The sequence below is a fragment of the Odontomachus brunneus genome, unplaced genomic scaffold (genome assembly GCF_010583005.1).
Source record: "Odontomachus brunneus isolate Ranch 3 - 2012 unplaced genomic scaffold, Obru_v1 Obru_scaffold_080, whole genome shotgun sequence".
Taxonomy (NCBI): domain Eukaryota; kingdom Metazoa; phylum Arthropoda; class Insecta; order Hymenoptera; family Formicidae; genus Odontomachus; species Odontomachus brunneus.
Window position 1 is genome coordinate 1,335,130 of NW_022639530.1, and position 22,812 is coordinate 1,357,941.

General features: G+C 39.0%; 1 protein-coding gene across 2 annotated transcripts in view; it reads left to right on the plus strand.

The window, feature by feature from the left end:
- The window catches only part of LOC116847562 (protein O-mannosyl-transferase TMTC1-like), a 240,500-nt gene that overhangs the window by 3,352 nt on the left and 214,336 nt on the right, over positions 1–22,812 (plus strand). The gene's annotated exons all lie outside the window — the stretch shown is intronic.

The following is a 22,812-nucleotide window of genomic DNA, read 5'->3' on the forward strand; positions in this document are numbered from 1 at the left end:
CCCCCCCCCCCTCTCTCTCTTTCTCTTCGTTCTTACCGGGACATCACGACTCGTGTATATATACACATACATATGCGCGCATGTGTGTGCATACGTGAGTGTATATAGGTATCCCATGCAGTCGGAGATGCACCTTATGGTCGTACCACGAAGGACGGATCGGCAAGAACCATTCTCTGACCACGACGGACGCGACCGAGCATACGATAGTGTGCGGTGGCGTAGCGTGTCGTGCAGAGCACACGAAACTTCCACCCTCGCGCTCCCTCCCGCCTCGCACGCCCCGCCGGTTCGTCTACCACCCAGGCCGCCGCTGCCGCCGATTTGATGCATGGATACCAGTTTGCCACTCCACGTGCAATACTGCATATTGGCTGGTATTGGACGATCCATCACGCCACAAGACACCGGCACATCGCTCATCCACCCTTAACGCTCCAGATGCTGTTGCCAACTTCGACGAGATGTGTGCGGCCGCGGAAGGGACTGGGAAGAGGGGAGGTGGGCGATAGGGAGGAAAAGGGAGCCGGGCGTAGCTCGCGAGAGCATAACGCCTCCACGTTTCGCGCGTTATCGGAAGTGGAACGCATCCATAATCCCGGGGTGGGCGAGGACGCCGGCGCCGCGCCGCGCCGCGAACCGCACTCGTCTTGGGAAGACGAGACTTTAACGATCCGGATCGCCACTGACGCGCAAGACCGCTTTATATCGCGCGGGGCGATAGCCGGCATTTCTCATTGTTGCCGTCACTCGATTCGCACGGAGTGGGTTTATGCACATATACGCACGAAAAGATGTGCGCGCCGTTTACGCTGACACACGGGGCTTGAAAGGATAAGCGAAGATTTATGTGTCAGCCGTTTAAGGCGAAAGTTGTCTACCACATATTGCATGTGTGATGTATTATACTTCTATTTAATGCGAGCCTGTACGTACGCAACGACGGGGAGAGAGGAAGGGGGAGAGAGAAATGAGGAGAGAAAGGAGTGCAAATTTCTATCTCATTTAACGATCTACTCTGCAGAGGGTCTTTCGCTTTTCCTTTCTCTATTATAGGCGTCCGCGATATTACGGGTTCGCGGCACATAGAAACCGTCACTCGAGAATAATCGAATTTCCTTTGTCGATAGCTCGCTACGATAATCCTTTCTGCACGGACAATCGTACTTTGCAGCTGCTACGGAAAGCTTTGGACAATTCCTACTCCCTTCCGAGGGGGCATGTATGTTTCATTCTCTGTTCTTCTCTTTCCACCTGTACGGGGCAGCGCACCGCGACATGGGGTACGGCACGTCTCTTTTCACCGCCCGCTCTCTTTATTGCCATGAAACTCTGACGGCGCTCGCGGTATGCCGCTTTGAGGATTTGAGTTCCCGGATGAAAACGTGCCGGCGACCCCAAAAGTCCAGAGTGCATTCGTGCCAGTTGACCTGGCGCCTTCCACACACTCGGACCGTTCTAAAGTTTCCGAGAGATTCCCGAGCATTTCCTCGAAGCAACCATCATTTTCTTTCGGTATATACTCCTCCCTGCCCCCTCGTCTGTGCTTTTGCACACTTTATCACCGATATTATCGACGAACGACTGCGGCTAGTCCTCCCTGCGGAATGATAGACGGCAATCTTACGTTCAACGTATATCTCGTATCATTTCGTGGATCGCGTTGAACCATCGTTCGCTGGCCTACGGTTAATTCTCGATTTGGTCGCTTTGTCGACACTTTTTCGCACGACGCCTGCTAATTGAGATGATATCAGCCGCGCGCGGCGTACCTTATCGCGCGGCCGGGGAGAGGGACATTTGAAAACCAGTTACCGACAGTTATTTGCGGGGTGGGGATCGCGTGGGCACGTATTTGATAGAGAAAATGGGATTTCATGCGAGTTGTACGTATTTCAACTACTTGGTTTCGCCCGGAAATAATTTACGGGTGCGGTCGAGCGTGAGTCTTTGCCCTGGCGTCGAATGAATAACGCAGAGAGCTCGCGATTCGTTTCCAACGTCCGCGAGAAAGGAGAGACTTTATGGGTTGGTGACCGGCTGGGATTATTACATTCGCAAATAGAAACGGACTGCGGAGTTCGACGTACAAGGATAGTAAGGGAGAAAGAACGTGAGTGAAATCAAAAGACGTCTTTTATTAGCGCGACGGAACACACAGTGCCGCCTTGTTGACACCCTGAGATCGCGCCCAAGTACGGCGAAGCACGCTTTGCCACGTGTCGCGAGTTTTAATGTCCACGCGCAATTCTCAACAACAAAGTTCGAGCTACTCGCGGCGTGAAATCGCGGCGCAATGCCTCTCGCCGTGGGCAGCTCGTGGTTCGACGAACGAGAGCGCGAGCGATTACCGAAGCTCCGAGTGCAAACGTTAAATTTGCCCTCTCAATTAACGCGGTATACGCGTGACACAGTGTTATTTACGTCAATTTAATTAAGAGAATTTTCCGCGCCCTTCAATCCCGCGTGTGGCGAAATACTCGCGGCTTTATTACGTTCTTCTCTCCGGGATTTACCAAACGCATTACTGGTGTACATTCAATTTTAGGTACGGCTTGGCTGTTCTTTAGATCGCGAGAGTTACTAGAAATTTTCTCTCAGGCGCTTATATTCCAGATAATCATGCCGTCGTGACTGTTGATTATTTGGAGAAGCGGCAGCGAATAAGCCAAGTAGCTGTGACATTTTGACAGCTTGACGTCTCGTTTACATCAGAGGACGGTTACCTGCTCCCGGGTGTTACGTGTAACCAACAGAAAAGTGATACAATTAAACTTAAATATGTCTTGAAGCTAGCTAATGAGGATAACAAGAACCCAGAAATGCTGCACAGCTGCGTTAAAATACATTATGATACAGGATGCACTATGATTTAGGATGTTCCAGACTCTTCCGTACAATTTTTGTGGGAACGTAGAACGGATTGAGGTGAACATGAAAGTGCTATATCGTTTCGCGATATTCGCAATAATAATCTAGATAGTAATTAAAGAAGATTAGTGAATAATCATGCGCGACATAATGACTTGTAGTGGCGATGTGTGTTATTGTGTGCTTGTTTATTAAGTCAAATTAAACAAAAAGTGTTTTAACATTTTACAAATAACCGCGTAGATCTTTAGTTATTAACGAAAAAAAACTGTTGATTGTACACGATAATGCACAAGTCTTTTCTAATTCGTACGTAATCGTTCACTAATCTTCTTTAATTAATATCTTGAGATTTATTGCGAATATCGTAAAACGGTATGGTATGTTCATCTCAATTCATTCTACGCTTCCACAAAAATTGCAGTCTGGGACATCCTATATATAAGAAATAGAGAATTTTATATATGTAGAATTATATGAGATTTATATATATATATATATATATATATATATATATATATATATATATATATATATATATAAAATTCTCTATTTTTTAAACGTCAGAACAGATAACTCTCCTTATTGACGCAAACGTTAAGCTGTCAAAGTGTTACAATTGCTTGACATACTTCGGTGCATTGAGAAAAGAATATTTAGTATTTGTCGCTATTAGTAGTAGAAAGTTCTTAGTTTTTCGGTAAAATTCAATATTTGTTTGAAAACAAACAAAAAGAGTTCAATCATCGAAATATACTCCGTTATTGTCGATGACCTTCTGCCATATTTCGGGCAGCTTGCGGATTCTTAGATGATAAAAGTGCACTGAACTTGAAGCGATAAAATTATCGGTGCTTTTTTCCGACTTCTTTTGTTCCAAAGTGTGCATCAGTCAAGTGATGCTGCATCGCTTGAAATAGGCGGTAATCGAAAGGGGCTATGTCTGGTGAATACGCCGTGTGCGGAAGAAGTTCCCAGCGAAGATGATCTACTTCATCGCCTCAACAGCATATGGACGTGCGTTACCATGCAGTAGGATGACTTTGCGGCTTCCTTGCCCAGTAACTGGCCTCTTTTCCAATGCATTATTCAAATTGATGAGTTGCTGTTGGTAGCGGTTTGCCGTGTTTCATACTTTTTCAGTCCCATCAGATACGAAGCAAAATTTTCTTGGCGTGGATATTAGACTTTGCAGTGGATGTTATCAGTTAGCCAAGATTTACAAGATCTATAGTGATTTTTATCTAATGATTTTTTGTAGCTTGAGGTTGTATAGGATTCGTTTTTTATCATCCGTGATAATTTGGTGCAAAAAAATTCTTCTATTTGAACCGACTTAACAAAGACAGTGCGATGTCGTACCGGCGCACTTTGTTCTCTTCAATCAATTCATACGGCACCCATTTCTTTTCTTCCGAATCTTTCTTATTTGATGCAAACGATCGAAAATGGCTTTTTGGTTCGCAGTTGCTCTGCAAGTTTTTTTTTAATATATGCTATGTTTTGATTTAATAACACCTGCAGTTTGTCCGATTCAAACTTGACAATTTATTTAGAACATAGTGGGTCTTCTAGATCAAAATCTCCGTCGTGAATTTTCTTATACCAATTTTTACACGTTGCGTATAAATCTTACTGCATTCTCACCATACGCAATACAAATTATTTCGGCGACTTCATCAGCGTTTTTCTGGAAATAAAATTCCAAACAACATATTCGATATTCCATTAGAGAATGGAATATCGAATATGCAGTTTGGTTATAACTATCATGAACAATATGATCTTTTTTTTTTAGGTCATTTGTCTTTTTCTTTTTAGATCTTTTGTCTCGTTATATTACATGGCGTTTTATAAATATTAATGTCAACACATCAGAATTTGTAGAAAAAAATTGTAACGGGAAAATATTTCGATTTGAAATGTTGCTCCGATCGATGCAAAACTTAAAGTTGAGAACATACTTTCTATTATTAGTAATATAATTACATAGATATAGAATATTTTATATAGAATATTTACATAGAATATTTACTATAAATTATGGTTAAGAAAACTATATTTTTATTAAATTCTTCTATAATGTTAGTAATAATTTTATATGCTATTTTTATTATTATTTTACAAAAAAAGAAATATGGTTAAAGCAAAAAGTAACTATAATCAGAAACATTTTTATTGTTTCACTTCAAGAGAGAATTCTCACAAACTTACTTCAAAAATTAAAATTATTTTCTTAAGAGAGTTGGAGTCGAAACCTTTGTTGACAAAATACTGATCTATATAGTGATCAAACCGAATTTTTGTTTTAAGGCTCTTGCATTATCTATCTCTTTTTAATGATGTCAGAAGCGTGAAAATATATGCTAAAAATTCTTACAAAATACGTTAAAATAAAAATATATACCCATAAAGTGACACAATCGATTAAACAAATTTGTAAGATATTCCGTGCACTCCTCTAACAATCAATAATTTGTAAATTATGACATACAATTCATCTTCTTAACTTATTTCTTCGCTTATTTCTATTCAGATTAATTTATAATAAATTATTAATTGTTAGAGCACACACACACACACATACACACACACAAAAGGGGAGTGCACGGAATATTTTACAAATTTATTTAATTGATCGCAAGTATTATTTTATGGATATATATTATTATTTCAATGTATTTTGCAAGAACTTTTAGCATACATTTTCTCGCTTCTGACGTCATTGAAAAGAGATAGATAATTCGAAGGACCAAGAGCCTTAATTCGATATTCTTGATTGAAATGCTAAATTTATTAGGATTTACAACGTATTTGAGTCAATTTGATGCTAATGATGATAGATTTGCGGGTACATAAGTTTATGAAATATTCAAAACAAGTAACATTTACTTGAATGCAGTACGTATTTCTCTGTGTATAACGGATACGCCTGGAAGAGAAATTTTAGTAACTCTCGGTCTCTAGAGAATGGCCGGCCAGGCATATCTGAAATTGAGTGTACTTCGATAATGCACATTATATACATCCACACGCTCGCGCTCACCAAACCCTTTGTGCCCGTATAATGACGATCGATATAATCGCGTCCTCCACAAGTACGAACTTATATCGCTGCGGAGATTCTTTGTCTCATCAGCCGGCCAGGGAAATACCGGGCGTGCGGACCGTGATATTACGCGCCTTGCACCAAGTTGAAATTGTGCATCGGTGTCGAGGAGACTATCCAGCGATTCTCTTTTTCCCTCCTCCCACGATAGTCAAGCAACTCTGAAGCGTCATCTAATCAATTCGGTTCGCCCAAGTACCATCAGCGCGAGCTCTGACTGCATTCACTGAAGCGCGGTCCCCCTTTTGCCAACACATCTCTAGTCTTCGCGCTTAAATATTCATTCATGGACGTAAAGTAGCGTCGATTGAAAAGCTATCTCATAAATAACACCTCGTCGCGGCGGTTCATTTAAGATTTACTCGCGAGCGGCGCCTCTCGCCGGCTCGTTCGCACGGTTGTTAGCATTTTACTGGTGTTGCCAGTTAAATCACGATCAGCGACTAAGTCCGCTAGGCGTTACCCGGTGATTTATGAGTCGCCCGACAGTGGCGATGGGCCGCGCTTTGCGGCCGGCGTCCTGTGAGGGAATAATTATTATTAAATTACTTGACTCGACGCACGCGGTGGAATCTCGTTCCGCGGCATTACTGACACGCATGAATGATTGCGCTGCAAGCTCTAATTTAGACGCGCGATATAGCTTTTGTGCCGCGCGTATGTCACGTACTCTCGCGCATTCGATTACGTTCGCGATTCGTCGGCTATGATGTTTCATTCAGCCTTGTAACTAAGCCTCATTGAGAGCTGGATATTAGAATTTCTCGTTGTTCGATATTACTTCTCGTTGTCATCGCGGTGCTTGTATTACGCGCAGCAAATCGGATTAAAAGTCGGAGAATTCACTCTCTCAAAGTGAATCAGTAAAAATTTTTCTGACTGAATCAGTAAGAGGGCTATTTCATGATTGTTTCAGTGACATTTTAATGATTGCGGTGCTTATAGCTGAATCATCAGTTATAAGTACAATATTTTAGAGAAGAATACATTGATTTCACTTTGGAGTATATATTACAATTTAAAATACAATCAGTGTATTCACTGAAATGTTACTTATGACTGTAGTTGAGTTATGAGTATAACATTGCAAACAGTAAAATATCACTGATTGCATTAGTTAATAATAGCGGCTATTTCCATTAACGCATTTTACGAACACAGACAGTATCATTGCACGCAATGTGTATGAAAACTCTTAATTTCGTTACCAACAAAGAGACTTGAATTTAGTATAGCGAATTTGTTTATCGCGGATTTTACAGTGAAATCTTATTTCCACTCAAAATCAGTGAAAAATCAGACCGAGTAGTAAAATGGGAATGTTTTTGCTGAAAGTCAGTGTATATTCACTGATCACCGGTGAATTAGCACTTTTACTGATTTAATTAGAAATATTTCTACTGATTCACTTTAAAATAGAGATTATTTTATGCCACGCTTGTGTACCAAAAAATACAAATTTATATTAGATAGAATTTGCGAAAAAGAATTTACATATTGACTAATAATTTGAATCAACATAACATGAAGATAACAGTTGATGTTATAATTATAATATAAAGCTGATTGCATGAAATGCCTGCTAGAAATACTTCTAGAACAAACGATTTTTTTCGCAAGAATAGCTCAATTGATTGCCTTGATCATATGGGATAAACTCGAGTACGATGGTCATGCAAAAAGATGGTCATGAGCTGTACTTTCTCTAATAATTGCTCTAATAGTTGCACTTTTATAGTTATTCTCGAAAATAATCGATATTTATAGTAGTTTATACGTGTACACTGTACACTTATTTATCAATTATTACAGAAAGAAAATATAGCTTATAGCCATCTTTTCCGTATGGTCATCGTACTTGAGTTTACCCTACATAGTGTTCAAGCAGCACAGTGTACCGCTGTTGGCACGATGTCATACTTTGTGTATTTGGTATACCAACAAGACGTGAAAGAAAACCACGTGGCTATGAATGTGTACAAGCCTGTTCGGACTCGAGGCACGCCTGTTCCGACAATGTGTTTGTACTTCGGTATAAGTTGAAGAGAGAGGGAGGGGGAGGGTAGAAAGAGAGAGAGAGAGAGAGAGAGAGAGAGAGAGAGAGAGAGAGAGAGAGAGAGATATTGTATCCGAGCGTACTTCCACTTCAAAAGTGGGCATTTCCACATTCAAGTGCATCGCGTTTCCTTCTGGTGTTTCGTTCTCGCTCATGACAAGTTAAAGTTCTTCCCGTTTTATTTGAGTTATTCGGGCAAGACGGTTTCATGAGCGAACTCTTCAGTCCAAGTGCATTCAGAGACACGAGTAGTCATAGTATCCGCGTTATCGATTGTGAGGGGAAATATGCTAGTTTCTCAAATGCGACGGGAATACACTATTTTATGTATCTATGAATGTTCTTTCAACTCGCTCGTGACGAGGAATTCGGAGCGCGCGTTTGTCTTCCCCGTGATGTACCGTGCCCGTTTATCGAACCGGCGAACTTTGCCTTCTTACATACACAGGCAGTATTACTTGACGCACAAGAAGAAAGTGGGATTTTCCGTAAATCGCGAGGAAGGAGAAAGCAAATACCTCTTATCTCTCGTATCTTTTAAACTCCACAAACGAAATAATATCTTCTCCATGAACCGATGATCGAGCGCGAGTCGAGATTCATTTGTAATTAGATATTCTCATCATGTGCGTCGTAAATATTGTAAAATATTTTCGCTGCCGAGATCTCGCGAGTTCATTAAAAGTCAGCCCACTGCTCGCAATTTCCGTGAGAAGGGCCTTTAGCGCACCGGACACTTTAGCCGTTCCGACGTCTTGACATTCTGCACAACTCATCGGGCTCACTTGGCCGTGAAGCTCGTTTCCGATGTAGCGTGGATTATAATATTTCCCCTCGATTAATCGTACAATCGAACGGACGCGCACCATTAAATCTCCGTCGAGATAAAGCGCGGTCCGCGATCGAAGAACGGCGGATTAATCAGGTGCGAGGTACAGGTGCTAGAAAAGATAATTCGCTTCCGCATGGACGCGTCATTGGGTTCTCGGGCCGCGTTAGCTGCCCCTATATCACGTGCTTCGTGCTGTGCAGTGATTCATCTAGAGCGTTTCGTGACTCGTGCCAGAAAGCGTGCCGTGAGCAAGCGCTGTAAACTCACCCACTCGATGGTGCACGTATATTAAAGAACACTTTTCCCGGCCGAGTACGCGAGTATGCACAAGAGAGAGAGAAAGCGCGCATTTCGTGGCTTGAACACTTTATTGCCCCTCGCCATACAGATAACGCATAATTCTCATTGACCCCGATAGACCGCGCGAAAACGACGAATGCCTAACCGCGCTTGAGGGAATTAATTAATGATTAGGCGCACGGCTTTCTCGCTGAAATTCTCATTATCAGCGATTAATTATTACCCGCTAATCGCACCGCAGACGGGGCTTTGTTTAGCGGAGCTAATTTTGCGCGGACGTAATATAATCATCGAGAAAAGTGCAATTCGTTTCAGCGAATTAAACTTGAATTTTAACGCTCGCGCGAAACGTGTCGGCTTCTACTCTATATTTCCATTCGGACATATCACTTGCGTTCCCGCGCGGAATAGATGGATATGAGCTGTTTTAAAATGTAAGTTATAAACTTCACTATGATATACGAAGTGGAATTGAGGATTTGTTCATTAATGCACGGGTATACATTAAAAAATTACTTGGGAATGCGATTCGCGCGTATTCTCATCAGTACGTTTCGCTGAAAATATTATTAAGTATATAAATCGCGTGCCGGTTAATTGCGCACCTCTGAAATATCTCCTGCAAACCGCATCAGCTTTAAGTGTGTGTGGATACATACATACACACACACATACACCCAGACTGAGTTACGAAACGGGGTGCTTTGCAGTCTCCTCCGCTAGATAGTTAATTACTTAATTACGTCGTCGTAATTAGTTCACGGTTCCAAAGTCGGGCGTGCCATAGTTACCTGATTGACGTATCGTCGTAACAATAAATCGCTCCCTTATATGCGTGCGTGCGCTCGCGCTGGCGCGTGTGTATGCGAAGGCGTTTCTCTCTGCAGACGGTTGATGTTACGACACGTCGGCAAGATCCAGGAGAACGTTAATATACACACCGCATATAAATAGAGCTATTACGTCCGAAGTAATTAAGCATTATCTGTTATTTAGTGCATTCCGCGAACACTTCAATTACAAGTCACGCCAGCTTTTGTGGCATCGCGCTTATTAATTTCGCCGTCGCGTATGAGATCCTTAAAGGAAATAAAAGTTGCACGGTCGTACAATTTTTGCTACCAGCGACATATTTGGGATAAATAACGTATAACACTGCGCGAAAAAAATCAGTTGAATAAAATCAGTTGAAAATAATCAGTTGAATAAAATACAAAGATATACAATTGAATGCTGGATTCGATGACAAATCCCAGAAATCGGGGACAATGATCACTAATATAATTATACTATCCTTTTTCATATTGTATATACATCTTGTATATACATCTTACGTATTCATCTTGTATATACATCTTACGTAAATTTGTGTTGCTTTGTTTTATAATATTTAGCGAAAAACCTAACCACACTTATATAAACATTTTTTTGCAAACTTTTTCCGTATTTTTAAGCTTCTAAATTCAGCTGTAAAGTACAGCAATGTTTTTTGAAAATTGTCTGACCGGAGCAAACTTGCGTTCAGTATACATGAGCGACAGATCTTTTGCATCAGGTGAATATTTACTTCAACTGACAGCGTTTGACAGACTGATTTACACTTGAAATGTCAACTTTGGAATTTTATATCGATTTTTTTCTTGTATATAGCAATGCATCAATTCATCGCACGTATTTTTATTGTATAAGAGCATTTGTAATTCTGTACAGCCAATATAACATAAACTTTACAGAGAAAAATTAATATTCTGTCGGTAAGGATTTCGATTCTAGTATCCCTTAAAATAGAAACATAATGCGCGCGAATACCTTTTCCACTGTACAATTATTGTTGAGTTGTACATTCCAATGTAAATATGATTATGATTTATATGCATATATCCTTTTTAAGAGATAACTCTTATATATGAATTTTGTTTATTAATTATCTAAGAAATTATAAAAGCCAGGTAGTTATTACCTGGTATAATTAGTTGAGGTTAGATTAGGTTGGGTTGGATTATAGTTAAGGGTTACTCTCTCGTACTATCCAATTAGAAATTTATCCCATAATTCTGATCAGGTTGATCCCAATCAGTTATCTGTAGTCTGTACAAGATTATAGAGTTCTAATTATTAATGAGAGCCTGATTCCTATACTGCGTTATATGACTTACCAAAACCTAATAATATCACATAATACGAGCTAAAATTGAGTTGGATTAACCTGATCAGGAAATTAAAATAAATTTCTAGTCGAGTATGTATGTAGAAAGAAAGAATATTCTTGTTTTGAAAATATTTTTGACAAGTAAATCTTAAAATAAGATTATATAATATTGTGTATGTGAAGTTAACAGAGAGTTACTTACATCATCATACATTTCAGATGATTTAATATAAAGGAAAATATATTCTTATTATTTGAGATCTATTTTCATGAATGGAAAATATAATATATTAGATTGAGAATGTGATATTTTAAATGTCGAAAGAGGAAATTATATTATCATCAAAGTAATCATATTATCTTTCTTATGATACTATTATAATATTCAAATAAAATTAAAAATATTAAGGTCCAAAATTCAAAACTTTGACATTCTTCTAATAAAATTATGTATTATTGTTAATGTATGGAATAATTATTGTTAAATTTAATATATTAGTTTTAAAGGGATACTAATTTTATTTCTGTGTAAACATTACTTTATTATCAAATGCGTATTGTTCCGACAACACAGTGCTTCTTATTTATGATTTTATTTTAATTTATCAGCTGAAAATTAATATGGTCAAAAAAATTTTTGATTTTATGGTGCATATGATCGATTCTCACCCGCCATGAACACAGCTAAATGGCTTATTATTTGCTCAAACCAATTCAATTTCGTGCGCAACAACCCGAGGCTTGTAACTTTCCAAAGTGCTTCGCAGGATGGCTGACTTGTAATTTCAAGATACTGTTCTATGTTCTTAGTTTTATGTCTTAAGTAATGCTGTTATGTATCTCAAGTCTTTAACGTATATAAAACATTATTGTTTGCAAAAAATAAACATATACAGAGTGTCTCAAACTCTCCTTTGCAATTTTTGTGGAAACATAGAACGGATTGAGGTAAATATAAAAGTCATATATCGTTTTGCGATATTGGCAATAATAATCGAGATATTAATTAAATAAGATTAGTGAATGATCACGCGTGACATGATAGATGAGTTGTATTTGTTATTGATGTGTTATTGTGTGCTTGTTCATTAAATCAAATTGAACAAAAAAGCTTCTTAACATTTTACAAATAATAACGTAGATTTTTAGTTGTTAATGAAAGAAAATTGTTTGCGCGATAATGCACAAATCTTTTTCAATTAATATTTAAAAATCTATGTGGTCGTTTGTAAAATAGTAGAGAACTTTTTGGTTCAGTTTGACCTAATATGTAAGTATACTATATATACAATGGCAGACGATGCCACTATAGTTCATCTAACATATCGTGATCATTCACTAAACTTCTTTAATTAATATCTCGAAATTTATTACGAATATTGCAAAAAAAAGACAACATAGGACTTTTACTTCGTTCTGTGTTTCCACAAAATTTGCGAAGGAGAGTCTGGAACACTCTATATATATATATAAAGACATGAAAATAACAATTTTACTGTGCGAGTACTAATAACAGATGAATGTTTCATAAATATTTTTAACATAATACATATTGAACTCCCATTTAGTTGAATTTAGGTTTAGGTTACATTCATTTACTGAAATATATTTTAATTTATTAGATTGTTATTACATATTTATGAGAATTTAATATATCATGTTATAAATGTTTAAAAAATATTAATCTATCATTAGTTTTAGAGCAAAATTGTTACTTTTTATATCTTTATGTATATAGGTTTGTCTCTGGCAAACTTGGACACTTCGTATATGCGCTTACAGACTTAAAGGCAAAACAGTGTTGTGCATTATTTAAGACATAAAACATTGTCTTGAAGTTACAAGTCGATCATTCTGCTAAGACCCTACGTTTCAACGCAAAAAGTTCAATTATTCGTGTTTGTGCGGCGTTAAAATGGCACCTCGCACAATGTAAGGTAAACTATGACATCCGTCACAAACGTTTCACCCGGTACAGCCGATACAGCCTGCAGCGACGGAAAGCCGAAAAGAATGACGCAATTTCCAAAGTAAATTCAAGTGATGCGGCGCGCACCGAAGGATAACGGAAGATTCAGGCTAAGACCGTGCGTGAATGTCTTGGCGTATGCACGTCGTAGGTATGCACCTTCGCGCGTATAATTGTATTTGCTCGTTTGCTGTGTTTTTCCTCTTCGATGGAACAATTACTCGCGCGGTGTTTGCTCGAAGAGTGAATTAACATTCCCCTTCTGGCTTTGCGTTACGCGCGATGTTCGACGTTGCGTAATAACCAGAGATATCCTTTCCGGTCTCCACCTCATCAGCTGCGCTTTTTGCGCGCGTTACTCTATACTCTTTTAACGATATGACGCGTCTCTGAAAGCATGCAAGAAGAAGAGATATTTTTTCTCACATTGTCTCATAGAAACTTTGAGTTCGCGGCTTTCATCATACGTAAAGATGCCAGGCTATTTCTTTATTTGCATTCTTCTTCTTTTATCTCGGCATAAAGCCCGCGTCTGTAATATCCATATTAATGTCGAAAGCATCAGCAAAGTACAAAATAATACGTACACAGGATCTCCGCACTTTTACTGAAATAATAGCATAACCCTTGAAATATGTGTGAAAGAATGTTGAATATTGTATTTGAAGTTCATGCTGTTCTCATCTCGACGAATTATATCTGAGAGAAAATTATTTTTGTAAAAATTTTTGTCTCACGAGTGAACGATAATGATACATCGCGTGATACGATGTGTCGCGGCTAATTCCTTTATTCACGTCGCGATAATTGAGTGCGTGTCTCTGTCCTCCTCCCTCTCATTTTCTTTCTTCTAATTTTGCGGCGAGAAAGATGCCTCGCTTTTTCGTCCATTACGTTTTCACGAATCGCGATATTCCCCGCGTGACAGCAAAAATGCAACTCATTTTCATCCCAAGTACGTGTAACGATTTTCGCTATGTGTCAGCTAACATTACGCAAACATCTCGTATTTCTCATCCGTTACGGAGGGAATAGCTCAACGCTCGTCGTTATTCCGTAACGACGTCCGTTGACGCGCGTAATTTATACCGCGGGCAAAGTTTTCGGTACGGCATATCGTTGGACTGCGTATTAATCACGAAATTAATCAGACGCGCCGTGCGATTCTCGTTCGTTTAGGTGCGGAAACTAATAAAACGCTTATGAAAATTTACAGCTCTCTCTCTCTCTCTCTCTCTCTCTCTCTCTCTCTCTCTCTCTCTCTCTTCCCCCCTCTTTCTCTCTCTCCTATTCTCTCCCGCTCTCTCTCGACAGATCGAATTATTCGACTCTTCATTGCATATCAAATTGAAAAGAACTAGATAGCTTCTGTTACAATGGTGCACGAAAAGACCGGCGGCGTAGCGGCTGAGAAGAAAAGCAGACAATAGGAAAATGTAATGAAACGCAAAGGTGATAGTATATGAGGTGGCTCGCGAGAATGAGAAATAGAGTAGGAGAAAAGGGGAGAGGTAAAAAGGAAGAAAGAATAGTTGGGAATATGTACATAATTTATACTTGCCTTGCGCGCGTTGCCTGACGCGACATGATGCAATAATAATGTCATTTCGGGGCTGATCTTCGCGATGCGATGGGTCGCGTCCGTCTTATTTCTGGCGCAGTTATTCTCGAGAAATTGGACGTAATGTGCGCCATACGGTCAGATTTCTCTCCCTCAACATTCTCCCCCGTCGTTTTTTCTTTTTCTCGCTGCGAAATACCGGCAGCAACGCCTCCTGATATTACTCGCGTGTCGCGACAAAGCCCGGCAGAAGCGGAATGTCATAATGTTAATCTCCGACAATCGTAAACTGAGTAATATAAAATATACGGTCTCTTGTCGCTGTAATCCTGGAGTCGCGGTCTCGACCCAACATCCGTTGGTCCTCCTCGCTACTATTCTCGCAAACCGCGATATTGAGTCGCTCGAGAAGACGCACTTCATTAAGTATTACAATATAGTAACGATCCTTCCCCCTCTCTCTATCGCCCTCCCGTTATTACGCCGCATTTTCTAGCGTCATTGCCTATCTCTCCCGCTGTCTCTCGCGTAGACTGTCGTCGCACGGCGGGGTAACAGAGGCTTTATTAAACGGACGCGTAACGGGCCACCAGAAGCTTTCTTAGGCTTGGAAATGCAGTGTTCATAACAGTGGGCATCGTTGTGACTGTGGCGAGAAAGACAGCGGGAAGATTAAAGACGTCGCTCTTCTTTCTGCAGGCAATCGCGCAAAAGCTTTGTCTTACGTCTTCCTTAAAATTCTATTAACGTTCGTTAGCCGAGCGTTGGAAATTCACGATGAAATTTGCGTAAAGGAGAGAACATTCTCGTTAACAACAGACATTCGAGTGATTCATCAGATAATTCGCAATTACATAGACTGGAATAATAACACATGAAGTTATTTTTATGTCTTTCTAAGAGTGTATAATATATTTTTTACTCTCCAGAGAGAAAGAGAGAGAAAGAGAGAGGGGAGGGGGGGAGAACGGGAGAGAGAGAAAGATCAGATTCAGTGTATCATTCACTGAAATGCTATATTTACTGGTGGTTCAGTAAAATCTCGTTGAAAGGATCAGTTAATGGTAGCGACTATTTCCACTAGTAATGTATTTTGCGAACACAGATACAATGTAATTGTACGCAAAGCGCATGGAAGCCATTAATTCTATTGTTATGAATAAAAAAAATTGAATTTGGTGTAACGGATTTGTGTATTACAGATTTTGCAATGGAATCTTTTTTTTTATTGAAAATCAATGAGAAATACGACGGTAAAGTGCAAATGTTTTCATTCAGTGAAAATCAGTGAATATGAATTGATCATCGATAAAATAGTCCTTTTACTGATACAATCAGAAACATCTTTACGGATTCACCTTAAGGGGATGCTAGAGTCGATGACAAACTCTAAAAATAATCGATAATAGATCATCACTGACACAATCACGCTATCCTTTTCGTATTTCTTATATATATAGTTCTTATATAAATGTGTGTCGCTTTGTTTTACCACATATTTAGCGGAAAACCTCATCACGCATATATAAAAATATTTCTGTAAACTTTTTCGATATTTTTAAACTTCTAAATTCAAAGGTAAAGGTATAACAATGTCCTCTGAAATTTTTTTGAGCGGAGAAAAGTCGCGCTCAATATGTATAAGTTACTGATCTTTTATGTGAATATTCCCAAACACATGAAACTTTAAAACAGCTGCAATAACGTTGCAGCTTCAACCGCAGTATTTGTCTAGCATAGCATTCGCCACAACGTCATTATGTTTTGACAAAGTTATAGCAGCAAAAGTGAGACAGCATTTTTCGGTTTTAATGTCGCAGCAATTTGGCTACACAACTATTTTGTAGTAAAGAAGTTGTCAGCGACATTATTGCAATGGCAGTTAAAATAAAGATAAACAAAGTAATAAACAGAAAACATTTTTCATATGTTATATATGCATATATATTCAATAAAAGTTAAATTTTAATCTTGGAATCACGTAAAAATATTGAACAGTAAATAACAAATATTTCTTTATTCAATTGGGATTGAACCTCGGGCAATCCCAAACACATTCGCCTCACTAAACTTGGATTAGATTTAAAAATTAATAGATATTAATTAATCTCCACCAATTATTACAATTTTATAACGTACAAATATACACTAATACACACTAAAAAAAATATATATATACACTAGTACAAAATACACTAGAACACTAATATAAGTATACTAGTGCGGATGCAAATTCACCAGTACAGTGATTACAAAAACACACAGATTCTTAAATAATAATTTTAAAGCAGCATAAATGAAGCCATAGGTCCGCTTAACCATCACTGATACATGCTAGATTTAACATTAAATTGATAGTCACGTTATTCTTTACTTTCGCTGTAACATATACTTGTTTTGACTATATTTTCTATCCATGTGCATACAATTAACGACTTACGCCATACGTATATGATAAACTTCCCTCATGGCGCACTTGTACCCAAAAGTAGCAAAATAGCTGAAATTAGTTTTGACTTTCCTTTAAAGTAAAATTTTATTGCAAAATCTGTAATAAACAAATTAACGTATTAACAATAAACAAATTCGTTACATCAAATCCAAGCTTCGGCGTTTATGACAACGGAATTAACAGCTTTCATGTGTCTTGCGTGCAATGATACTGTCTGTGTTCGCAAAATGGCAATAATGGCAATAATCGCTATTATTAATTGATCTAATCAGAGTGATTTTACTGATTGCAGTGTTATATGTATAACTGAATCGCTAGTTATAAGTATAGCATATCAATAAAGAATATACTGATTATATTTTAGAGAGATAAAAATATTATGCTATTGAAGAACGAATTTTGGTCAAAACGATGAATTTACAAACTCATCTAAAAATTTACGGACAACTTTTCTGTCCGTATATAGTCTCCCAAGAAGACGACAATTGCGACGGTTGAAAGGGCACTTGAGTACTCGATCGTACAATCCGTGCTATTTCAAGTCCGTGTATTATAACGTTGAAATGGTCTCCGCAAACAAAACCAGAGTGGAGTAAATTTTAATATTATGTAACGGTAACTCTCTCTCTCTCTCTCTCTCTCTCTCTCTCTCTCTCTCTCGCGTATAGAAACGCACAGGTCGCTTAATGAATAACTCATTCGTTCGATTGCTCGACGTGGATTTGAAACACGCGTTAACGCCGCAGCCCAGCGAGAATTTTGCGTTTTTCTCGCGCAGCTACAAATACAGTCGATAATCGCGCGCGCTGGATGAATTATACTGCGCCATGAATCCATCGGCGTATTCGCTTTGGCATTTCGGCGGCGTCGTCGTCCTCGTCAATAGAAATACCGAGAGAACGAGGATAATTTATTCGACGAGAGAAAGAGAGGCGGATAGCGGTAAGAGAAGAGCGAGCGTTTGTAACACAGAGCGTCGGGCATCCCCTAATAGGTCCCTTCCCCGACGGAATGGCTTATTGGCTGTCAATGTTCATCGCCAACCACTCCGTAGTACACTTCGAGTCGAACAGATTGCCTTGCCTTTTACCGCGGAGGGGTCCCCAAAAACACGGCTCTTTCGGTAGCCTTTTCGACCCGCTGACATCGTTCTATCCCTTGGGAAAGGATATGACCGCGGTAGGGAAATGCGCCGCCGCGCGGAACCGGGGATCTTCCGTTACAGCGCGATCGTCAGGCCATGTGACAGATCCGCGTTTCGAACGTGACTAGTCGCCGTGTCCATCGACAAATGCGCGCGCGCGCGCTCTCGCGACACCTAGCTTTCCCCACGAGTGCTTTCCATTACATCGAATTGCGGGCGGGTAAACGTTTGACACCTGATTTCCACCTCCGTGGCGATTCGATCGCGCGATACTGAATGCTATACACAGTTGCTCATTGACTCATTTGTCGATGGTGGAGAAGTTTTGAGAAAAGTCCGACTGTATATCATCCGGCTGTGAATCATACAGCTCGGAAAGCAGCTTATTCCCGAAAAGAAAATACACCGAGTATATCCAGATATCAATTCTTTTTCTGTTTGTCGGTCAGACGCGTAATACAATTTGCTTCATCTTTGCAAACGTGACTTGAAATTTTTCGTTTTTTTTCTCATTTTATTATTTCGTAGTTGCTACGCGGAAAATAAAAATTCTTGCTGCGGCAGCAAGAATCTGTTTGTAATAGTTAAATCTCGTTGTAACATGTGAGAACCCAAAAGTATAGCTGCCAGCAGGCATATATTTAGCTATGAAACTGATGTAGCAGCAACAACAACATAAAAAAAATGTTGGTTACAACAGCAAGTTTTTCCTTACAACATTTCCAACAAATCATGATTAGCTACAGCAGAAAGTATACACTTTTTTCCGTGTAGAAAATTTCTGAAAATGTCTCCATAAAGTGTATACAGAAAAAATACTGCGGTTCTTCTTTTTCATAGAAATTCTTTTCAATTTTATTATGTTTCTGGCAATGCACTGTTAGTAAGGTCTATCTTGCTACGAAACATAGTAAATTTCAGTAGAAACTTGAACTAAAATAAAAATTTTAATAACACATTTCACTTCCTAAAATATAAATAACGCATTAAGAGAAGAAAATAGTGGATCTAACTAAAATTATAGTTATTTTGGCCCCAATCATATTTCTTGATTGTTCTAACAATAATAAAAAATAATAGTAAGAACATAGGAGGAACCCTAAAAGAAATCGGGTCGTTCTTTCCTGATAAAGCGGCTCCACGCGGCTCAAATCCGGAAACCAAATCTAATAGGTATTTAAGGATCTAAACACGAATCTTGTAGTATATAGAGATAATTAAAGAGTCATCTAGACACATTTAATATATAGTTTCGAGCCGTTTTGGGTCCTCTTCAATACAAACAGTCGTAGTATTTAATGTCAACATTTTATATAGGTCACCGCATAAAATTATAAATTATGACACAAAAGGCATTCACAATATTGTCAGCTTGCAGTAAAACGTTACCATCGCCGATGTTAGTTCGCCGATCTCTGTATTGAGACGTGAAGTTGAGAAGGCAAATGCTCATTTAACCGCTGCACCGCAGCGCTTAAATCAACGATGCAGCAACTACATCAAATCATTCACGCGCCGAGTTAAACTTTCTTGTAGATTACAATTAAGGACTGATTGTTCCAATCTCTTGGTAAGTTACCTAACAGGTAAATTATGTGTCTGTTTCTATTTAAATTAAAGAATTAATTAAATTAAATTAATGAATTTAAATTAAAGAATTAATTAAAAAACGAAGATAGATATATGATTTAACTGTCAGGTTACCAAGAAGTTAGAATAATTAACTTTAAGACATGCAGGCCGGTAGTAAAACCTACAAATTATAATACAGTGCAATAATGCGTATCCAAAATGCATCAAGAAAGTAAAAAAAAGATAAACATCAAAGGTTATGCATCGTCCAAGCATCAGACGATCGTGAGAAACCAAATATGCGAGGTAAACATTTCAATTGTTAGAGTGTCAGAACGAACTGAAGAAAGATTCCACGATAACAAGTACAATAATATGATGATAATATAAAAAGTATTCTCGGCAAAGACGATCGCAATAACAACAAATTATAAATGATTGATTTTTCGAATAATGTCGTTGTAACATTGACCAAATCGTTCCGTGTCGTTATAATTATTCAGACCGTTTTAATAAGTAACATTTCCGCAATAAGCCGCTTGTGATAATTCGGTTTTTTATGCATGTGTCTATGTGAGTCTTTAATTATGTAAATATTAAATGTCCTTCTTTTCACATGTTTGAATATCTCAGGGCCTTTAACTTACTTCTATGTAATTTACATTCCGTTTTTCTTAGTAACTTGGAGGGACATGTTAAAAACGCAAAGTTGCACGGATAAAATTAGAAATAGTTAGGGCAGTGATTCATGCTGGGTTTTATTCAGATATAAAGACCTATTATGATTCAACTTAGTGTTTCAAGGCGAGACGCGCCGAGGTTGCGAATCGTTGCGAATCGTCAAAATTTACGTTTAAGCAGCGCCGAGTGTAATCTGTTTAAACTCCCGGAACAATGTAGAAAGGGCGAAACGTTATCTGCGAAGCTTAAGCGAGGCTCAACACTCATAAACGGTAAAACACGAGTGGACAGGGAGTGGCAACGACGACTACGATGTTGCTGACATCGTGCGGCTTACGTCTCGTTTACCTGGTTATTTCGATTGTTCCGTAAATTTCGAGCCGGAATTATAAGCAATATATAGCAGTAGTCCTTTGAGGCGGACCTATTATAGAAGCCAAACGCGAACTAAACAGCATCGTACAATTCAAATTTTCAGCGCAGATTTCCTAAAGATAGCGCGAATTTCCAAAAGTTTTAATTTTCCGGATCTGGAAAAACAAAATATGAGAGCGTATTTTTTGAGAAGTAATGGTAATTATTATATAATCTATTCCCAAACTCTGAAATAATGTATAACATTGTATTAATTTATTGGATATCAAGTGAAAATATGATATAAAACTGTACGTTTATTTTGGATTAAAAACGCTGGTTTATAAATTGATTCCATAATTTCTATTTTCTTCTCGTATCGAATGGATGAGTCGATTCATTATGATTGTACGCGAAAAAAACAATTTCGTTAATGTAACTGAATTTTTTGTTACTTAAGGGCTAGATTGAAAAATCGGTTCCTATCCAGAGACAAAAAGATTCCCGTAGGAGATTTCTACTGAGCCAATTGCTCTCAGTTATCTCAACCGAGTTTTAATGTAGCTGAACGTTCAGGTGAACGTTTCCGGTCGCAGTAACAGAGATATTATCTCTCTTTAGCGAGTTTTTTTCGTCTGGTCTCGACCCAGTTGCACGGGCTAAAATCTGTTTTTCTTGCACGATCGAAAAATACTTCTTAAAATTCCGATGGATTGGACAGATATCAAGCGATTCAAGAATCAATGATTATGCAGGTGGCAAATGTGAAACTGAACAGTCAGGATCATGAGTTACTCCGATGGTCGGCGGTTGAAATCGACGTGGTCAGCTGGATTAGGTTTGATTCGATTCTAACGTAGCCTCATGCCAAGATCCATTCCCTTCGCGACGGTTGGCCATTCGCGAATTGGGCCAATATCGTCGGGGACGATTCTGCTCGTAAGAGATGGGAGCCGGTTAGGAGTGTCATCGAGAGCCCTCTTTAGAATCCCGATTCCCCAAGTTGGTAGTGAAATGATATAGGCGCGCAGAAATTCAACATCCCCCTTCCGCTTTCCACGGTGACTCGCTCGCACTCAGTAGCTCGAAATCAGTATTTAGGTCAACTTACATCGACCGGGTGGCTGCGACCTCCGCGAAATTTCCGAGCGTAGAATTTGTTCGTTCGGCATTCTCTTTCCCTTTCCCTTTCTCTCTCTCTCTCTCTCTCTTTTTATTTCCTACGATAATTTATTAATTAAAGCGAAATCTATTTCGGAAACACGACGACTTCTCTCCTGTCAATATTTATAAATGCGTTGCACTCGGAACTGAAGTAGCATATTGATTAGTGGTTATCTTTAGTAAATCCAAATTCGCGGCACGGCGAATTGTAAGATCGAATTTCGGATAATTGTTCCCGTAGAAATCTGGAAACGATAGCCGACCAGCCAATAGCAAATATATCGCGTATAGTCTAGCGTGCTTACTATCTCTTGGCACGCTATCGCATCACCGCGCCCTTTAGATCCTACTCATACATACACGCGCACGCCGCGCCAATACCTAATCCGAACCGGTAATTGTTTTTGTACCCTCTGTGTCAGGCAATTATCGGCTGATCCGGAGAGAAGCACACACGTAATCAATTATCTTACGCCGCTTCGCGGTGCACACCAAACATATATATCATATATGTATGTACGTATGTATTGTTATTGCACACACACACACACACACACACACACACACACACACACACACACACACACACACACACACA